The sequence below is a fragment of the Leucoraja erinacea genome, chromosome 26 (assembly GCF_028641065.1).
Source record: "Leucoraja erinacea ecotype New England chromosome 26, Leri_hhj_1, whole genome shotgun sequence".
Lineage (NCBI taxonomy): Eukaryota > Metazoa > Chordata > Chondrichthyes > Rajiformes > Rajidae > Leucoraja > Leucoraja erinaceus.
In genome coordinates, this window is record NC_073402.1 from 25,692,648 (window position 1) to 25,715,538 (window position 22,891).

Here is a 22,891-nt window from a genome sequence, read left to right on the forward strand (position 1 = left end):
TATCTATCTCTGTCTTAAAAATATCCATTGACGGCCTCCACAGCCCTCTGTGGCAATGAATTCCACACATTGGGCCAGGGGGCTCCATCTCTTCTTGATCAACATTGCTTTTTGCATATCTTTCTTTTTTTTTTTTTTTTTTTAATATTTTATTTTATTAGAAGTAAGCACAGTCATATGGCACCAAAGTGCCTAATATATATTTTCATAATACATTTTATGTACAACTTCTTTTTTTTTTTGTTACATTGAAAAAAGATGAGAATAAGAAAAAGAGGTTAGATAGTAAAGGATAGAAAAATGTGAAATATATAGTGTGTGAAGAAAGAAAACGAGTAAATGAAGAAAGTTGAGAGAGAAAATAGTGAAAAGAAAAGGAGATCATTATTTATAGTCTTGACCAACCCTCGTCCAGTCCTGAAACAGTTATTTTTTACAATTGTGTTGCACCATATGATTCCAAAAAAACGACGAATGGAGACCAACTCGTTATGAATTGGTCTGATTTATCCATTAGGAGGATAATGCATATCTTTCATTTCATTCAAGAATAGGTACATAAGATCAGGCCATCTACCCTTCTTTCTCTGCACCCCCTGCTGGTTTAATTATTTTCTTCCTAAAGTATGGCAACCACAGTACTTCAAATATGGCCTAACCAACAATTTGTACAACTGTAACTTGACATCCTCAGTCGTAAACTCAATGCCTCGACCAAAGAAGGCAAGCATACCATATGCCTTCTTCTACACTCTATTAATGCGTGCTGCCATTTTGAGGGAACTATGTACTTGTATTCCAAAGTCTTGCTGCTCATTAATACTCCACAGGGCCCTGACATTCATTCTGTTATTTCATGGCCTGGTTTAACTTCCCAAAATGTATCATGGGTTAAACATGTCAATAAGTCTCAGTAAGTAACACCATCAGTCTCATAAAAAGCAATGCTCAGATATTAGAAGTGATTGGAATTTGGCAACCAAATTAAGTATGCAAAGTTGTCCTTTTATTGCATTTGACTGAGTCTTTGGCACACCTCCATGCAGTCTCAATGGCTCCAAGCAGTAAACATATACCATTATTACCCTGGTTTATAGAGAAATAGCCCTTATCGATCCATTCCAAATTAACTCTCACAAACTTTACTAGCCTCTAGTCATGCACAACATCCTACAAGATTTATTATCACTGATTGCAGTTACTTTAACCAGAGCACTTGGCAATGAAAGACAGAATGTGCTGGAGTAACTCAGTGGGTCAGGTAGCACCTTTGGAGAACATGGATAGGTGGCGTCTTGGGTTGGGACCCTTCCCAGGACGTCACCTTCTCCAGAGATGCTGCCTGACCTCCCCATATCCCTTGATTCCGTTAGCCCGAGGAGCTATATCTGATGGGTCTGTCCCACCTAGGTGATTTTTCAGGCAACTACAGGTGACTATTTGTCGCCACATGTTCACCGGTGGTTGCCGGGAGTAATTTCCTCAGTCGTGCAAAAAGTCGTAGCGTCTTTTTGGTCCCCGCCAAATTTTCAACATGTTGAAAATCTTTTGGCGACAGTGGGTTTGACGCCAATGAGCGTAGCTTGAATTCTCCTGACGTAGGTGCTGTCGTAGGGTGCGGCCAGGATGACGTGGGTTTTCGCCGCCGGTTTCTTGACAACCTGCTACGACTATGACAGTCGCTGGCAGTTGCCGAAAAAATCCCCAAGTGGGACAGGCCCATTTACTCTCTCTTGAAAACATCAACTGAGGTTCTGAGCAACTGAGGAAAACATGTACAAGAAATTAATTTTTGCATATTAAGGAAGAGCAGACGAAGGATTCAAAGGTTTGTGAAGTCAGTTCAACGGCAGTGCGAATACCACTTTCATGGCCTCCATTATCTACTTGGCAGCCAGCTCTTTGTTCAATTTCCCATTAACAGTGACTGTTCATGCAAAAGAATTGCACCTTTGAGTATTACAGGTTTATAATACAATTTATTAACAGTGCTATTTTACATATTTAAAGCATCTTTAATGCAAAGTTATGTCATTGGACTGCGTTCAATCAATACGTGGTTAACGAAACACTTCAGGTGTTATGCTACTGCTGTAAGACTAGTGTTTTCACAAGCCTACTTACATTTAAAATGGTCCTATAAATTAAAGTACTAAGGACATCTTTTATTTTCACTTGTGTTTGAGAGATAACAGCAACCTCTATTTAACAGTTACATTTATGAAACTCTTCCCTTTATCTTTATCTTCTATTCGACACGCTGAGCCGTTTCATACTAATGAGCTTCACAGGAGTTAATTCCCTTAAGGATCTGAGAAGACTTGACTTTTCATGACTAAGAAGGTAACCTTTCCACAACTACAGTTTCTATCTCTGTGATTTATCTGCCAAGATCTGCTTCCCGAACTGCAATGCCAACATTCTAAGGGTTGCTGCCTTACCACACCATGAGACTCTGGGGCCTGAAGAAAGGGTCTGACCCGAAACATCAACTATTCCTTTTCTGCAGAGATGCTGCCTGACCCAGTGCATTGCTCCAGCAATTTGTGTCTGTTCATCACTCACCTACCAGCCTCTGTCTCACCTCTCCCATCCACTTCTATGTTTTGGCCATCTTCCCTCCTCCTCACACTCATCCCTGTTGCAGGATCTCAACCTGAAACGTCAACCATCACTTTGCCACCACAGATACTGCTTGATCCACAGAATTCTTCCAAGAGTTCCTTTCCTGCCTTTGTGTCCTAAGATCTATTCATATGAATGTAGCAACATCCTACCTCTGCATGGGTCATTTCACAATTGACCCATTTAGTGGCTGCAAAGTGGTGCAGTGGTAGAGTTGCTGCCTTACAGCCCTTGCAGCACCGGAGACCCGGGTTCGATCCCAACTACGGGGTGCTGTCTGTATAGAGTTTTTGCGTTCTCACCGTGGCTATGTGGGTTTTCTCCGAGACCTTCGGTTTCCTCCAACACTCCAAAAACGTACAGGTTTGTAGGTTAATTGGCTTGGTATATAAGTGTAGATTGTCCCTGGTGTGTTTAGGATGGCGTCAATGTGCAGGGATCGCTGGTCGCTGCGGACTCAGTGGGCCAAAGGGCCTGCTTCTTTCTGCGTTGTATCTCTAAACTAAACGAAACAATGTGAAAGGTACTGAATTCAAGCTGATCATTATAACTCAGTTAAAAGACATGTAATAGAGTGCAAGTGCAAACAACTTGTTTACTTTGCAGATAGACCATTAAATCGATTATTGTAATTACTCCATTTACCAAGATTGATAATAAACTAAGTACTAAAGCACAAATCAAAATAAGTGTCTTCAAAACATTTGCTGCACCAGGAATTAATATTCACGCGTAATCTTTAATTCTGAATAGGAATCTGACTCCCATGTACAACATCATTTTGTGAATGTTTATTTCGAACAAAACTCCTATCTCTCTTTCATCTATGAAGGAAATATAATCAAAGAAACATTATTGAAATTAGCTGTAGGCTGATAGTGATTTTTCTGTAAGCATTGTCTCTTCAATATTCTCTGTATTCTGCTGCATTGATCTATCATTCAGGATAAGCCCAGTAAATTCAACAGATTCACGGGAACTGTTCTATCTGGGGAGTTGTTAGACTAACAAATCGTCTCTAGCGGTGGTTGAGGCGGCCAACATGGTTATATTTGAGTAGATGTTAGATACGTACGTGAGACAGCGAGGTACAGAACGATTGATGATAATCAAATTAAAGTGGGGTGTGAGGGTGAATCACAGTGGGGTTGGGGGGGAGCTAATGTGGGACACACACGTATCGAGTGAATGATTTCAACTTGCGTTACCTTGAGTATGCCTCATAATAAAAATAGCCTCAGAATAAAAGGACGTTCCTTTAGGAAGGAGATGAGGAGGAATTTATTTAGTCACAGGGTGGTGAATCTGTGAGGGGCTGAGGGGGAGGGGTGGGGGGGGGGGGTGGGGGAGGGGGGGGGGGGGGGGCTGTGGGGGAGGGGGGGGAGCTGTGGGGGGGAGGGGGAGCATTCAAAACCCGTCATAACCTTTGTACTATTTCACTGATCGGAACAAAGCTTTTTTGACTTGCAGCAGAGGAGAATGGTGAGTAAGGTGGCGAAAAATCGTAGCGTTATGGGGGATCGTTTTTGAGCAAATTTAATTGCAACACAGACAGGAAGTGGTCAAGATGAGAGTTTTAGTAATATATACAAGTTAGAAGATAGATAGATAGATAGATAGATAGATAGATAGATAGATAGATAGATAGATAGATAGATAGATAGATAGATAGATAGATAGATAGATAGATAGATAGATAGTGATGCATGTTATCTGGAAAAAGAAGTAATAATTATGAAATATAAGCACAATACTCTCCACAATTAAAAATGTAGGGAGTGGAGAGTTTACATGGAGTGGCGCTGCGGTAGGGCTGCTGCCTCACAGCGTCAGAGACCCGGGTTCGATTCTGACCTCAGGTGCTGTCTGAGTTTGTACGTTCTCCCTGTGACCTGAGCGGGTTTTCTCCAGGCGCTCCAGTTAAGGGCCTGTCCCACTTGGGCGTCATTTGCGCGTAATTTACGCATCATGATGCACGACGCGCGCATGGTGCGTGGTGACGTAGGCAATGACACGCGGTCGCGCGCGGAGCCCCAAGAATTTGGGATGTACAAGATCTGCGAGACACGCAAATGACGCCCACGTGGGACTGGCCCTTTACCCTCCCACATTCCAAAGAAGTGTAGGTTTGTAGGTTTATTGACTGCTGTAATGTCCCCTAGTGTGCAGGATATGAAAGTGGGATAACATATATCTAGTGCACAGGTGACTGATGGACAGCTTGGGCTCTGCAAGGACTGTCGAATCGTCACCTATTCCTTCTCTCCAGAGTCGCTACCAGTCTCGCTGAGCTACTCCAGAATGTTGTATCTACCTATAATCTTACCCCATATCCACTACATTATCCACACAAGCAGAAGTAAATGTACAGTATTACAGAGAGTTTGTAGCACCAAAGGAGGATAATTGTGTTTTTATTAGCGTTGCGTGCACGAGAATGCTTATTTAGTGAATCAAATTACCTTGCTGGACAAAATAAATGCAGTAGAGAATGTGAAGGGAAACTCAATCAGCTCCTCTTCTCCCACCCACCATCCCTCCCCTGGCACCTTAACCAGAAAGACATGCATGCACACACACGAACAAATCACTTCTGGCAGAGTTTGAAATATTCAGCAGGAATTGTCAATCACATGTGCTTGTGGTAGGAGGTAAAGTCAAGGTCAGTCTTAATTGAGCTGCTCTTAGGTACAAATTATAAATAAGCAGAGCCCCTGGAGTTTAGCTGAAGTGGAAATCAACGAGTGCTGTCAAAATTTGTATTGTGTTCAGTTCTGGGCACCATGTTATAGGAAAAATGTTGTCAAGCTGGAAAGTTTACAGAGACGATTTACAAGGATGTTGCCAGGACGAGAGGGTCTCAGCTAGAGGGAGGGGTTGAGCAGGCTGGGACTCTATTCCTTGGAGTGCAGGAGGATGAGGGGTGATCTTATTGAGATGTATAAAATCATGAGAGGAATAGATCGGGTAGATACACTGATCTCTTGCCCAGAGTAGGTGAATCGAGAACCAGGGGCATAGGTTCAAGGTGAAGGGGAAAAAAGTAATAGGAATTTGAGAGGTAACATTTTTATGCAAAGTGTGGTGGGTGTATGGAACAGGCTGCCAGAGGAGGTAGTTGAGGCTGGGACTATCCCAACATTTAAGAACAGGTGCGTAGGTAAGTTTGGAGGGATATGGACCAAGGAGGTGGGACTAGTATAGCTGGGACACGTTGGCTGGTGTGTGGGCAAGTTGGACGAAAGGGCCTGTTTCCACACGGTATCACTCTATGACTCTATGATTCCAAAATATAAATTAGGCAATAGACAATAGACAATAGGCAATAAGTGCAGGAGTAGGCCATTCGGCCCTTCGAACCAGCACCGCCATTCAATGTGATCATGGCTGATCATCTCCAATCAGTACCCCGTTCCTGCCTTCTACCCATATCCCCTGACTCCGCTATCTTTAAGAGCCCTATCTAGCTCGCTCTTGAAAGCATCCAGAGAAACTGCCTCCACCGCCCTCTGAGGCAGAGAATAAATGACCACAGGTGTGACAGAGGAACAGAAGAACCAGGATCAGAAGTAGATGTACTGAACTCAGTCTGAAGAAGGATCTCGACACAAAACGTCACCTATTCCTTTTCTCCAGAGATGCTGCCTGACCCCATGAGTTACTCCAGCTTTTTGCACCATTCAGCTGTGACTCACGATTGTCCCGCAAGCTTCTGTACTGGTATCCCTCCTAACCCCACCAGACTTGCATCTGCAATGACTTGGGTTGGTGCCAAGGTACCCTTAAGGGCTCTCATCAAACTCTGTTTCAACGTCTGAAATGCAGTTCTTTGCTCTGGACCAAACACAAAGTGCAACTCGTGCCCAGGACAGACAGGGCCCAGTAGAGTATTGTTGAATAGAGAGAATATGGGGTACTGTTATACCTTCCATCACCACCTTCTGCCTCATTCCATGAATCCAATTTTGTATTCAGGCAGCTAGCTCAACTTGAGCCATCTAGACAACAATTTATAGCTTTTTCAGTGGTAACCACACTAAACTCCACAATATTCCTCTTTCACCATGTCTCAACAATTCAAATCAGATCTATTAAAGGACAGGAATCTCTGGGCATATGATCAGAACGCATATATGTGCAATATATGTGAAAATTAGATCATTAAACTGGTACCTAATGAATTACGATGCTTTTCAATAAGAACGCTTTTGAATAAGATAAGTAATTTTCTCTTGGCAGAGGAATTTAGAACTAAGGGAACCGATTCATGAAATTTGAACTAGAATTCAGAGGTCAATTTCGCAGGACACAGTCAACTCAGCGATCTTGAAAATCTGAAATACTCTGCCCCAAATTTCAAGGATGGTAGATCAGAGGCAGGTAAATAGATTTAGACTCAATGATCATCCATTATTTAAGTGATTTAAGGGTGGGAGGACTGAGTTTCCAATTCTGCTCTGCGTAAGGAAGGAACTGCAGATAGACACACAAAGCTGGAGTAACTCAGCGGGACAGCCCCGGAGAGAAGGAATGGGTGACGTTTCGGGTTGAGACCCTACGTTCTAAATTTTGTACCTTCCAAATTTGCTCCAAAAACATTCATCCAACCTTCTTTTTGCGAGGAAGTCTTGTTAGTATTAGACGTTCCAGGCAGCCCCTTAATGCGTAATAGAATTTCACAGTTGTCGAAGATGATCATTAGAAATAACACAAAGGGTAACACTCTTTACCAAGAGCTGTGTGGGTGAACTAACGTTTAATTGAATTGTGCCTGCATGCACAGAAGATCCTTTACCGCTTTCTTTTCCACATCAGGACTTTCAAATTGAAGACGCAATAGGAATTAAGAGTTTTATAATCGAAAAGAATTGGAGTGGAACGTGTTTTTTTTTTTAGAATGGCACACATCATTAAAATTCAGTCACTCTCACTCCACATGACAGAAGCTTGGTTGAACTTTTCCCAATATTCAGCTTCACAAAACTGTGAAAGACAATTTAATAGACGAGTGATAAAATAGGTTTTGTCTTGAACTTTATTAAAGCCGGATAACCAGGGAGAGTAAGGGCATAAGGGCCACAGTTTAAGAATAAGGAGTAAGCCATTTAGAACGGAGACGAGGAAACACTTTTTCTCACAGAGAGTGGTGAGTTTGTGGAATTCACTGCCTCAGAGGGAGGTGGAGGCAGGTTCTCTGGATGCTTTCAAGAGAGAGCTAGATAAGGCTCTTAAAAATAGCAGAGTCAGAGGATATGGGGAGAAGGCAGGAACGGGGTACCTATCATAGTGTCATAGAATGATACAGTGTGGAAACAGGCCCTTCGGCCCAACATGGCCATGCTGGCCGACATGTCAAGTCAAGTCAAGTCAAGTTTATTCGTCACATACACATACGAGATGTGCAGTGAATTGAAAAGTGGCAATGCTCGCGGACTTTGTGCAAAATGACAAACAAACAAACAAACAACCAAACAGAATGTAACAGAATGTAACATGTTCCAGCTACACTAGTCCCACCTGCCTGGGTTTGGTCCATATCCCTCCAAACTTGTCCTATCCATGTACCTGTCTAAATGTTTCTTAAATCTTGGGATAGTCCCAGCCTCAACTGCCACCTCTGGCAGTTTGTTCCATAGACCCACCACCCTTTGTGCGAAAAAGTTACCCCTCCGATTCCTATTAAATCATTTCCCCTACACCTTGAACCTATGTCCTCTGGTCCTCGATTCCCCAACTCTGTGCATTTACCCAATTTATTCCTCTCATGATTTTATATACCTCTACAAGATCACGCTTCATCCTCCTGCACTCCAACGAACAGATGCCCAGCCTCTCCCTATAGCTCAGACCCTCTAGTCCTGGCAACATCCTCGTAAATCTTCTCTGGACCTTTTCAAGCTTGACCATGCCTCATCCATGCATCCAAGAAAGACACAAAGTGTGCAGTAGCCCAGCGGGCCAGGCAGCAACTCTGGAGAATATGGATAGGTGTGGTTTTGAGGTGGCGGCACAGAGGCTTAGCAGTCGAGTTGCTGCCTTAAAGGACCAGAGACCCGGGTTCAATACTGTCTATGGGTGCTGTCTTTACGAAGTTTGTACATTCTCCTTGTATGGGTGGGTGGGTTTTCTCCCGATGAGCTTTTTGTGTCTAACGTCAGCATGAGTTAGATGCATAAAGGCTGATCCTACTGTTTGTTACACCCTGCCACTTGATAGATAGGCAGTTGCGATGGTATCCAAATACAGTCGCTTTACAATTGATTCAATGCTGATACAGTGAGCTGGAGTGGGTGGGGGTGGGGTGGGAAGGGAGAGAACCCCCTTGCAAAAGTATAAGAACAAGGGGATAAAGGCAGCTGAAGAGAAACACCTCAGCTAAATCTCTGCCCGAACGGAGTGGGCTGACTATATTACCCTCTTTGCCACAAGCTTCCACCGTTTAGAGATACAGCATGGAAACAGGCCCTTTGGCCCACCGTATCCGGCTGACAAATCACACGTACACTAGTTCTATTGTACACACTGGGGACAATTTACAGAGGCCAATTAACCTACAAACCTGCACGTTATTGCAATGTGGGAGAAAACCGGAGCACGGGGAGAAAAGCCACTCGGTCACAGGGAGAATGTACAAACTCCGTACAGACAGCACCCGTAGTCAGGACGAACCCGGGTCTCTGGCGCTGTAAGGCAGCAGCAATACCGATGCGCCACTGTGCCACAGTAAGTAACATTTTTCATCCATTTTCTTGAACCCTAATCTCCCAGAGCCCCGGTCTTTAACTGAGCTCTGAGTTAGGATGTAATCTTGGTAAAACAGAGGGAATTACGATTGTTCATCTGACATGAAACCGTCTCATGGGATCCAGTCTGAAATTCTGTTGGAAAATTGTCCCCGTGTTAGGAATACCTTGTCACATTTAAGGCTACATATGAATATTAATCCACGCGCTGAAATAATTAAATGCGTTCTCGATCATTATGTGGAAAATTTGACTTTTCCATATAATGACCAAGAGCACATTTATAGCACTTTTAAGAAAATGAAGCTGTTTTTCATGTAACTTGTTTTGTGTATAAGGTTTCTGTATTATTCTACTTTTTCTCGCTAATCCAACTGAAGAAATGTACTAGCCGACTATGGTAAAATGTTTTTTTTTTCAGAGAAAGATGATAAGGTTAACTAAAGAAAGCACGTAACCATTTGTGCACCATGGCAACACACCGAGTCCTGTCCCTTTCTACGCGAATTATCTGCTGCTGCAAAACAAGAGCTAATGCATAAATATCAGGCAGGAGTAGAGATGAAAAGAGTAATAATCATGATGGAAATCGGAACTTTTTTTCACAACCTTTTCTGTATTCAACCTTCATAATCAGGGTGTCACCTCTTGCATCTAATAGCTAAAGCCAATAAACGTTTATCAGTCTGTGGCTTGGTCAGAGAGATTAAAGCAGGAAAGTCCACGGCAGGATGGATTGTACATAATGTACCTGTTAAACAGATACGTTATGTTCCTATCACTCATGCCCTGGTGTGGGTTGAATCTCAAAAGGTAACTCAAATGGATTAATTTATGCAGATCATAAATGAGTCTATTCCGCAATTGGATCTTTTTTTAAAAAACGTTTTATTATTCCAGTTTACAATCACAAAAATCACTATTCAAAGTGCATGATCTTTCCACCAGAATCCAGATAAAAGACCCAAAGCGCTGGATTAAATCATGGGCCAGGCAGCATCTCTGGAGAACACAGAGAGTTGCGAGTCTGTGGAATTCTCTGCCTCAGAGGGCGGTGGAGGCAGGTTCTATGGATACTTTCAAGAGAGAGCTAGATAGGGCTCTCAAAGATAGCGGAGTCAGGGGATATGGGGAGAAGGCAGGAACAGGGTACTGATTGGGGATGATCAGCCGTGATCACATTGAATGGCGGTACTGGCTCGAAGGGCCGAATGGCCTACTCCTGCACCTATTGTGCATTGTCTATTGTCTAACACGGTTAGCTCACCCTTAATCTCTCGCCCTGATCATTTGCAAATAGAACAATACTAAGGTTAGACTAAGGTCTATTAACTAAGGTCTTTCCCCCCTCACCTTAAACTGATGTCCTCTAGTATTTTGCTATGTGTTTGCTATCCCCTTATCAATTTTGAATGATCTTATTTAGGGATAGGCACAAAATGCTGGAGGAACTCAGCGGGTGAGAGTTCAGTAAGAACTAACCTTAGTGTGCAGGAAGGATATGCAAATGCTGGTTTATTCCGAAGATAGACACAAATTGCTGGGGTAACTCAGCAGGACAGGCAGCATCTCTGGAGAGTAGGAATGGGTGACATCTGTCTGCAGAAGGGCCTCGATCAGAAACATCACCCAATCCTCTTCAGAGATGCTGCCCGTTCTGCTGACTTTCTCCAGCATTTCCAGAAGTTCATCAGTCCCAGGAGCAGAATTAGGCCATTCGGCCCAACAAGTCTACTACGCCATTCAATCGTGGCTGCTCTATCTATCCCTCTCAATCCCATTCTCCTGCCTTCTCCCCATAATCCCTGAAACCCGTACTTCTCTGCCTTAAAAACTTCCATTAACTGGGCCTCCACAGCCTTCTGTGGCAATGAATTACACAGATTCACCACCCTCTCACAAGAAATCCCTCCTCATCTCCTTCCTAAAGGAAGATCCTTTAATTCTGAGGCTATAACCTCTGGCACTAGACTCTTCCACTAGTGGAAACATCCTCTCCACATCCACCCTATCCAGGCCTTTCATTATTCAGTAAGTTTCAATGAGGTTTCCCCTCATCCTTCTATACTCTAGCAAGTAGAGCCCAGTGCTCATCATATGTTAACACACTCATTCCTGGAATCTATCTTCATCATTCTTTTGTGTCCATGTTCGGTGATAACCAGCTTCTGCAGTTCCTTCCTACACAATTTTAACACACAATTCCTCCTCCACCCCGCCCCAAACACCACAATGTCTTCTGGGGTGTTTGGAGTAGAATCCTCTCCCTGATCTTTCGCTGTTAGACAGTCAGGACCAGTGCCACCAGTTTAAATACAGCTTCTCGAAACACCAAGGAAGATATTAAAATTCTGAGTGAAAAATATGCAACATATAGCAAATTTTTTTTCCAATTTTCTTTCGGAAAGAAGTCCTGAAATCTCTCAATCATCCTTAACTACAATGGGGGAAAAAAAGAATTGTCTGTATAGAACAGCTCATAACATCACACAAGATGAATTGCCACTAAGAGGCAGTGTCATTATGAGGCAGCCAATCTGTTCCCAGGGAGATTCTCCCAGGCAAAGCTTTCTGTTAATTCTCTCAGATACAGGCATCATTAGTAAGGCCAGCATTGATTGCAAACTCCAATCCCCAATCTCTGCTTGCCACAGCGTGCTTGCTAAGGAGTTATTAGTTTCTCCGAGGCAGTCCCTTCGGATCAAGGATGATATGCTTCCATTCCAGTTCCATGGGTCTCTGTGGAGGCTGGTGAAGCAAATGAGGTAACAGCAGACTCTTCCACAGGTGGGACAGTAGGTTTCTGGTGGGTGAGCAGTTTGAGGTGGTATCTACTTTTCACCACTCCCACTGGGCTCCCGACTCCCCAACTTTGGCCAGTCATGGGGCAAAGATCCCCAGGGTCAGCAGAGATTGGGCAGCCCGGTGGCACAGCGGTAGAGTTGCTGCCTCACAGCGCCAGTTACCCGAGTTCCATCTTGACTGTGGGTACTGTCTGTACGGACTTTGTACATTCTCTCCGTGACCTGCGTGGGTTTTCGACGGCATAACCAGATAACAATTACAGCACGGAAACAGGCCATCTCAGCCCTTCTAGTCCGTGCCGAACACGTATTCTCCCCTAGTCCCATCTACCTGCACTCAGACCATAACCCTCCATTCCTTTCCCGTCCATATACCTATCCAATTTATTTTTAAATGATAAAATCGAACCTGCCTCCACCACTTCCACTCGAAGCTCATTCCACACAGCTACCACTCTCTGAGTAAAGAAGTTCCCCCTCATGTTACCCCTAAACTTTTGTCCCTTAATTCTCAAATCATGTCCTCTTGTTTGAATCTTCCCTACTTTCAATGGAAAAAGCGTATCCACATCAACTCTGTCTATCCCTCTCATAATTTTAAAGACCTCTATCAAGTCCCCCCTTAACCTTCTGCGCTCCAAAGTATCTCCAGTTTCCTCCCACATTCCAAAGACGTACAGGCTTGCAGGCTAATTGGCTTGGTATAATTGTGAATTGTCCCTAGTGTGTGTAGGATTATGTTTGTGTGCGGGGATCGCTGGTCGGCACAGACTCATGGGCCGAAGGGCCTGTTTCGGCACTGTAGCTCTAAACTAAACTGAAAAGATGCTGTCTGGATTTTTCTTGCAGTCTTATTTTTTTGTGTCAGATTTTCAACATCTGCGGTGCTTTTGGTTTTCAGTCACAAGTCTGCTAGTTTGAATGGTTCTGGATGCCAGATGGCTCCCTGTCCATTTCCTTGCCTTATCTTTCATAATGCATCATCCTCTTGATTTTTGAAGTGGTGGAGATTTGTTTTACTTTTTAAAAATTAATTCAGCATCTGCCTGCTGCATTAAATTTTGTAATATTGCCACAGATTGCAAGACTTTAAAGAATACTTATTTCCAAAATGTTTAAGAAGGAACTGCAGATGCTGGAAAATCAAAGGTTAGACAAAAGTGCTGGAGAAACTCAGCGGGTACGGCAGCATCTATGGAGCGAAGGAAATAGGCAACGTTTCGTGCCGAAACCCTTCCGGGTTTCGTCCCGAAACGTTGCCTATTTCCTTCAGGGTTTCGGCCCAAACCGTTGTCCATTTCCTTCGCTCCATAGATGCTGCCGCACCTGCTGAGTTTCTCCAGCACTTTTGTCTACCATACTTATTTCCAATCTGATTCTGGTGTCGTTTCCCTTACTCAGGGGCCCATTTGACAACAGGAACTAATTCACTGTCCCTGTTACGACAAAATGATGAGATTGTATAATGCTGTTGCAGGTCCTATTGGATAAGTAAAAATCAACCACAGTTACATTATTGCAGACAGGTTGCCAATTGAACAAATATTGAGTTCTCTAGCTGATAGCCTGATATGTGATTGATACTCTACAAATGCACAGCTGATGTTAAAATGACTGTTTGTGAAAGACAAGAAATTAAATTCAATCTCGGTCACCTATTGCAGAATCAGAAGTGCAGTTCCATTGAACCAGGTTTTAGAAATGGGCTGCAATGTGCCACAGAAGGCTGGCGGAGGCGTCAATTGGTATTTTAAAGGCAGAGAGATAGATTCTTGATTAGTGCGGGTGTCAGGGGTTATGGGGAGAAGGCAGAAGAATGGGGTTAGGAGAGTGAGATAGATCAGCCTTGATTGAATGGTGGGGTAGATGATGGGCCGAATGGCCTGATTCTGCTCCTATCACTTATGACCTTATTTGTTGTGCTTGCCAAACAAACTCAAAGGGCATCGTTCAGAACTAGTCACGTTTTGATTGCCTTAATAGTGCTTTATTGTCACGTGAGCACTGCACGATTAGATTTTTTTGCGTAGGTCTCACATGCACGAGTCCCCATATTTTGGCGCCATTTACAAAAAGATTGATGACAAACGCTGAACGTCCGTCATAAATTAATTCATGCAAAAAACAAATGCAGAAAAATCCAAAAACTATGCGTTGAAAAATACTGTAGCTATGTCCTTGGGACTACAAAAAAATCAACATGCATTTGCAGCATTTAACAACATGAAACATAGGCCACTTGCTTGGCCCAATCAACATGAACTTTTGCGTCAATGGCTTATAGGATCGAAGATTTTGGAGTCAAACCTTATCTCAGAAACTAAACATAAAAAGGAAAAAGGGAGATGTAATTAAGCAGCCCAATTCCAGCTTAACTTTATCTCGCACTAAAGGGCCTGTCCCACTTTCACCACCTAATTCACGACCTTTTTAACTCGTGGACATTTTTCATCATGCTAGAAACAACGCCCCGACCTACCTGATGCCACGAGTACCTACGACTACCATCATGAAATTTTCTCCTACGACCTACCTACGACCTCCTACGACCTTGTGACGACCATGCTGCGAGTCTGAGTCAAGGGCAAACCCGGCAGAGGTCGTGAATTAGGTCATGAAAGTGGGACAGGCCCTTTAGCGTTATTCCCTTTATCCTGCATCTGTGCAGTATGGACGGCTTGATTGTAATCATGCATAGTCTTTCCACTGACTGGATAGCACACGACAAAAAGCTTTTCACTGTACCTCGGTACACGTGACAATAAACTAAACTCAACCAACAACTTTTAGTGTATATGTTCTACGATTAGCAACCGCAGAAATATTTTTTAATGTAGTCACTATAATAAACCAAGAAACAAGACACTAATTTGTGCACAGCAAACTGCCACAACTGACTGAGAGAAATTTGCAATGAGTATTGCGGGATGATGTCCAGCACCTGACAACCTGGTGTGCCAACAATAACCTCGTCCTCAACTCCAAGAAGACGAAGGAAATTATTGTTGACTTCAGGAAGACCAGAGGGGGCAGACATACCCCCATCCATATAAACGGGACTGAGGTGGAGCGCGTCTCCAACTACAAATTCCTCGGGGTACACATCTCGGAGGATCTGTCCTGGTCCCTCAACACCTCCAAGCTGATCAAAAAGGCGCAGCAGCTCCTCACTTCCTGAGGAGGCTCAAGAAAGCTCACCTGTCCCCCCAGATCCTGACCAACTTTTACCGCTGTACCATCGAAAGCATCCTGACCACCTGCTTCACGGTATGGTACAGCAGTTGCACCGTAGCGGACAGGAAGGCACTACAACGGGTGGTGAAAACCGCGCAGTACATCATCGGTGCCCCGCTCCCTGCCATGGCTGCCCTCCACCGCAAACGGTGTCTGAGAGGGGCCGAGAAGATCATTAAAGACCCCTCACACCCCAACCATGGACTGTTTGCCCTCCTCCCATCAGGGAGGCGGTACAGGAGCCTCAGGTCTCGTACTAGTAGGATGAGGAACAGCTTCTACAATAAACCATCACACTGCTGAACTCGGAGTCCCGCCGATAGATTTCTCCAGTCTCTCCGTCCACATTGTTTGATTATTCTGTATTTTTATTTCTATTTTATTGCACTATTACTACGGACTGACGCTAAACTGCATTTTGTTGTACCCATACTTGTATTTGTGCAATGACATTAAAGTTGAATTGAATTGAATAGTGGAATCTGTTCTAGTTCATCTTTTGGAGGGGGGGGTATGCTGATTTCTAGAGTCCGTTTAGTTTAGTTTAGAGATACAGCGCGGAAACAAGCCCTTCGGCCCACTGAGTCCGCGCCGACCAGCGACCCTGCACACTAGCACTTTCCTACTCACAACTAGGGACAATTTACAATTATACCAAGCTAATCAAGCTACAAACCTGTACATCTTTGGAGTGCGGGAGAAAACCAGAGATCACAGAGTAAACAAACGCGGCCACGGGGAGAACGTTAAAAACCCCGTGCAGACAAGCACCCTGTGGTCAGGATCAAACCCGGATCTCTGGTGCTGTAAGGCAGTAACTCTACCACTGCGCCACATGTCCGTCCTATCCCAAGACTGGAATAATGGTCCACTGATTTCATTTGAACGGTACAGTTACGTAGGTTTAAAAATATCGCTCAGCCCAGTGTTGTCAAATTCCCACCAGGTGCATCAGATAAAAATTGCATCCAACAATTCTGAAGCCAAGGTTGCAATCAGGATGTTTTCTGTAAGCCTTTACGAACACCTTCATAAGGTGAAACACAGTCTCATCCAAGGCCCACGCAAAACAGGGAAGTGTGAGGTTGCTGTTCCAGCATTTGCAGTTCAATGAGAGGGAGGTGACTTCATCGTGATTGTTGCTCTCTCTGTATACTGAGGCTGAGATGTCTCGGTAACTAAATGAGTGAACTAACAGTGGGGGATGGATGACAGGGGAGAACAGAGAGGGGGCTCATTCCACTGGTTGGATACTACAGCAGGACTTTCATCCTTAGTATGATACCAAATGCACCGTGTTGCAGCAGTATAGTTGCTGCCTTACAGCGCTCGAGACCCGGGTTTGATGCTGATTACGGGTGCTTGTCTATACGGAGTTTGTACGTTCTCCATGTGACCCAGTGGGTTTTCTCTGGGTGATCTGATTTGCTCCCACACTCCAAAGACATTCAGGTTTGTAGGTTCGTTGACTTCTGTACATTGTAAATTCTCACTAGCTTGTAGGATAGTGCTAGTGTACTGGGTGGTCGCTGGTCGGCAACGACTCAATGGGCCGAATGGCCTGTTTCCACGCTGTATCTATAAAATTCATAAAACGTCTATATCCAGGCTCATTATACTGCACACAAATAAACAGACTGCACTGCATGGTTTCAACCAGAACCAGATATTGACTTTTTTGCAAGGTTTTGAGATGAATCAGCTAGAACTTCCAAAGAATTGGTAGGAATGTGATGTGCCTTTCATTTGGCCTTCCTTACCAATTGATGCATATCACGGCACGATGTACTTCGTATCGCTTGCACCTCAATCACACAGTGTGATCAAGCAAACTCTGTGTTCATATTTAAATATTTCATATTTCATATTTGAACCTGCTTTGACCCTGACTGCTTTGGGCAGTTTAAATGCAAAAGTTAAACTACAGTATGTAGCACCACCAGTCGCCTTGCACATCTACAATGTTTACAAACAGCTTCCATCTCCTTCTGAAGTCCCAATATGGGTCGGGTGCCAATCCACTGGATGTTCAGATAGAAAAAAATAGGTTCACGAGTAGGTCATTTGGCCCTTTGAGCCTTCCAATATGATCGTGGCTGATCATCTAAAATCAGTACCCGTTCCTGCTTTTTCCCCATATTCCTTGATTCCTTTAGCCCCAAGAGCTAAATCTCTTTTGAAAAAACTACAGTGATTTGGCCTCAACTGCCTTCTGTGGCAGAGAATTCCACAGATCCACAACTCTCTGGGTGAAAAGGTTTTTCCTCATCTCAGTCCTAAATGGCCTACCCCTTATTCTTAAAATCTAACACCTGGTTCTGGACTCCCCCAACAGTGGGAACATTTTTCCTGCATCTAGCCTGTCCAATCCTTTAAGAATTTTGTATGTTCCAATAAGGAATTATTAACCACAAATTTAATTCCCGGGATGGCGGGACTGTCACATGTTGAAAGAATGGAGCGACTGGGCTTGTAAACACTGGAATTTAGAAGGATGAGAGGGCATCTTATTGAAACATAACATTACTAAGGGATTGGACAAGCTAGAGGCAGGAAACATGTTCCCGATATCGGGGGAGTCTAGAACAGGGGCCACACTTTAAGAATAAGCGGTAGGAACGGAGATGAAGAAAAACTTTTTCACCCAGAGAGCTGTGAATCTGTCTCTGCCTCAGAAGGCAGTGGAGACTGCTTCTCTGGATGCTTTCAAGAAAGAGTTAGATAGAACTCTTAAAGATAGCAGAGTCAAGGGATATGTGGAGAAGGCAGGAACGGGGTAATGATTGATGATGATCAGCCATGACTACAGTGAATGGTGGTGCAGACTCGAAGGGCTGAGTGGCCTACCCCTGCACCTATTGTCTGTTGTCTATTCCAGTGAATACAATCCCAGTTGACCCATTGTAAGGAAGGACGGTGAAAGAGAAACAAGTAAATGAGAAGTGGAAGGAATCAGGTCCCACCTTGTAGGTGTGAAATCCTAATTAAAATTGATGCTCCACAAAGAATAGAGAAAATTTTATTTTTCCCAAGCTGCTTGGCAAACATGAAAGGGGCCATCAGTGAGATGATCCTCCCACAGTCACATTTATTTTGAGGAGGGTTCATTAAAAATAAGGATGCCCCAGAAAACATCACTTTGTTTTTGTCTCCGATTGTTATGGGCCAACTTCTGGTTGAGTGAAACTTGCTCTCTGTCATTTCTTGGCAGAGACAGCTCTTTGTTAACCCACCTTTGGTTACCTACATTTTTATGAGAAGAGCGGCTAAGTTTAGTTTAGTTTAGTTTAGTTTATTGTCACATGTACTGATGTACCGTGAAAGACTTTTGTTGCGTGCTAACCAGTCAGCGGAAAGACAATGCACTGACTGGTATCCATAGATGCTGCTGCACCCGCTGAGTTTCTCCAGCGTTTTTGTGTACAAAAAGACAATACACGATTGAAATCGAGCCATTCGCAGTGTACAGATACATGTTAAGGAAATAAAGGGCCTGTCTCACTTAGGCAATTTTTTTAGGCGACTGTCATAGTGGTAGCAGGTTGCCGAGAAACCGGCGACTGGAATAATGGGCCTGTCCCACTTCGGTGATTTTTTAGGCGACTGCCGGCAACTACGACAATGGAATTCACCGAAGTCAGTACCGGCGACAACTTCCGACACCAGGCGACAACCTACGCCATCCTGGCAACAACCTACGCAACCTATGACAGCACCTACGTCAGGGGAAGACAAGCTACGACAAGCCCACAGTCGCTGACTGTCGCCGAAAAGTTTTGAACATTTCAAAATCCAGCGGCAACCTGAAAAACGCTAGGACTCTTTGGGCGACTGAGGAGACTACTCACGACCATACAGGCGTGGTTTCCGGAGATGCAGCCTGACCTGCTGAGTTATGCCCCTGTCCCACTTAGGAAACCTGAACGGAAACCTCTGGAGACTTTGCGCCCCACCCAAGGTTTCCGTGCGGTTCCCGGAGGTTGCAGGTGGTTGCCGGAGGTTGCAAGTAGTGGAAGCAGGTAGGGACACTGACAAAAACCTCCGGGAACCGCACGGAAACCTTGGGCGGGGCGCAAAGTCTCCAGAGGTTTCCGTTCAGGTTCCCTAAGTGGGACAGGGGCATTACTCCAGGACTTTGCACCTTGAAGGATTATGGACCATGTGAAGGCAAGAGGCATTCATTTAATTTGGCATCAAAGTCAGTGCAGACTTGGTGGGTCGAAGGCCCTGTTCCTCTGCGGCACTCTTCTATGTTCCAATTGGTGGCTCCAGAGTTGGTATTGGTTGGGGGAAGAGAGGTAGCCTTTGAAGCAGTGAGGAGTAGAAACATAGAAACATAGATACAAGTGCAGGATTAGACCATTTGGCCCTTCAATCCATCACCGCCATTTAATATGATCATGGCTGATCATCCAAAACCAGTACCCCGTTCCTGTTTTTTCCCCATGTCTCTTGATTCCGTTAGCCCGAAGAGAATCTAACTCTTTCTTGAAAACCTCCAGTGGATTGGCCTCCACTGCCTTCTGTGGCAGAGAATTCCACAGATTCACAACTCTGGGTGAAAACGTTTGTCCTCATCTTAGTCCTAAATGGCCTACCCCTTATTCTTAAACTGTGACCCCTGGTTCTGGACTACCCCCAACATGGGGAACATTTTTTCTGTATTAAGCCTATCCAATCCCTCAAGAATTCTATATGTTTCAGTAAGATATCCTCTCATCCTTCTAAACTCCACTGAAAACAAGCCCAGTCGACCCATTCTTTCATCATATATCATATGGTAATAAGGATGATAGGTAAGTTGGACAAAGAAAGAAAGTACTGGAAAGGAAAGAGGAATGAAGTGATGTTAAGCCCCTGTCCCACTTAGGAGACCTAAACAGCAACCTCTGGTGACCTTGCCCGCCACCCAAGGTTTCCATGAGGTCACCGGAGGTTTTGGTCACTCTCCCTAATGGTCGAAAGTGGTTTCCGCGTGGTCAAGACTTCATCTAGGTTGCTGTTATTTTTTCACCATGATTAAAACCGGCCTCGACTAAAAATAGGTTGCCGTTCTAAAAATCGATATTTTTTTAGTCGCAGGTCTAGTTGAAGCCGGTTTTCTTCATAGTCGAGGAAGGTTTTAAACATATTTGCGGGAGGTGGTAGGAGGTTGCAGGCCACCTCGACCTTGATTTTTTTTTTTGGGTCGCGGGCAAGGTCACCAGAGGTTGTTGTTTAGGTCTTCCTTAGTGGGATAGGGGCTTTATTACTTAGCCATCTCCTTGTGAAAGAGTCAACTTGTTTCTGTTTGTGTTAATGATCGAAAACCCAGCAGGGCCTCTCTTATCTACTGAGCTCAATAACATCAAGACAAGCTACAACATAAACAGTTGAGGAGACGACAGTAATGAGCTTGGAGCTTAATCAGAAAGATCAGAAATAAGAAAGTATCTCAAAATCTATGCAAGACATTTGTTTCTCCAATGAGGCTACTAGTTGTAGAATTGGAGTAAACAATATTGGATCATCAATGATTAACTAAAAACATCTATTATCATCATTTCCGCACAGAATTAGATCTACAGCAGTAATCCATTTCACCGTAGATATAACCTAGACCTTTGCAGGGGCAAAAGTTTTCTTTGTCTCTGTTATTAATGGCCATTCTGAATAGAAATACAGAAGCTCTTATCGATGAATTATCAATAAATAAATTTAAAAAATCGAGGATGGTCAACAAATCCTTCTGACTTAGGTCTGACTTTTTCATGCATTTTGCTTTCCGTCAGCCTCGAGTACTTCATTCTCAGGTTGTCGTTCATGTGAGAGCCTTTAAGTTTGTCACGGGGCTACGGCATATTGCAGCACGACAGGAGTTGGTTTAATTCATAGAACTGCTACTTTGAAAGCGCTATCTAATTAGTCCCAACTTTCCAGTTCTTCACCTGCAGCCCTGCAATTTTAACCTCTTCAACCACTGTATTTATCTAATTTATCTCTTCTGAAAATCATGACTGAGTCTGCATCCACCCCCTCTCAGGCTGTGCTCCCCATCGATCACTCACTCACTCTGTGTGTGAAAGAACTGGCTGGCTGCCGTCATACCATAAATCATACCTTAACCTTTGCCTATGAGGTTTTATCTCCTTTCCCTCTCCTCAATTGCACCCACTATGTTTATGGTACATCAGCAATTCTCTCCTCAAGAATACTCTATGACTCTATCAAATGGGACCAGCATTCTGGTCGGCATGGACGAGATGGGCCGAAGGGCCCCTTTCCATGGTGTATGGCTCTATGATTCTAATACTGTCATACATCTGCAAATAAATTGTATATGTTGTGTTGCTTCAGATATTATTTGGGAGTTTTATGCAAAAAGAACAAAGGTTCTGAGGAGAACAAAGAACAGTGTTGGCTGCAAAGCTTAGATTTATGCAGTAAGATTCAGGATAAGTAATCTTGCCACTTACAATGCTCCAGTCATATCATCATTCATGTCTGTCATTTATCATGGTCTGGTTCCCATTAGAGCTAATCAAACAGTCATTTAGAAAATATCTTTAAAATGATAAGAGTAATTCTAGCTATATTACTCTAATCTCATGATGTTATCTGCTACTCAGTAAATGACACTTCTGTTGCTGCATTAGAAAGTGGTGAATCCAAGCTCCACTTCACAGAGTCTGGCCTGGCGTTCCAGTGTAGCGCTGAGGAACAGCAGCGCTGCTGACATCCCACCGACCGCCGAGACACTGACCGAGGCCCCATTGGTGGGTGAATGCAAAAGATGCCATGGGCAGGTGACGTTTCGGGTTGATGACCTTCTTCAGTCTGAAGAAACGTGGGCAACCCGAAACGTTACCCGAGCCCGGCTCAGTCGGTGAGGGTAGGCCACCGAGCCCGGCCCACGGATCGGAAAGGGAGTGGAAGGGAGACGGTGACGAAGGGCCCGATCAGAAGAACGGGGGGGGGTCTTACCTTCCGGGCCCTCGAGGCCAGCTGCGGGAGGCTCCCCCCTAGCCTGGGGAACGAGGGCTGATAAGGGCCAAGCACGGAGAGGGACGACGGTTCGCGAATCAACCAGAATGGAGGCAACGGCTGCAATGGGCCTTTGTGGCCGGCTGCAGCTGGGACTGTAAAATGGATTCTCTTGCATATGGACTCGGTGTACTGCTCCGTGCATACTGTTCTGACCTGGATGATTGTGCTTATGTACGGGTGGGTGTAGTCTTGCTGAGCTGTATTTCACTGTACCTGGTACTTGTGACAATAAAGAAACCATTGAATAAGAGGCCTGACCTAAAATGGTGCCTGAAATAGTACGCTCTCCCCGTGACCGCATGTGTTTTCTCCATGATCTCCGATTTCCTCCCACACTCCGAAGGCATGCAGGTCTGTAGGCTAACCGGCTTGGTATAAGTACAAATTGTCTCTAGTGTGTGTAGGATAGTGTTAATGTGTGGGGATCGTTGGACTCAGTGGGCCAAAGGGCCTGTTTCC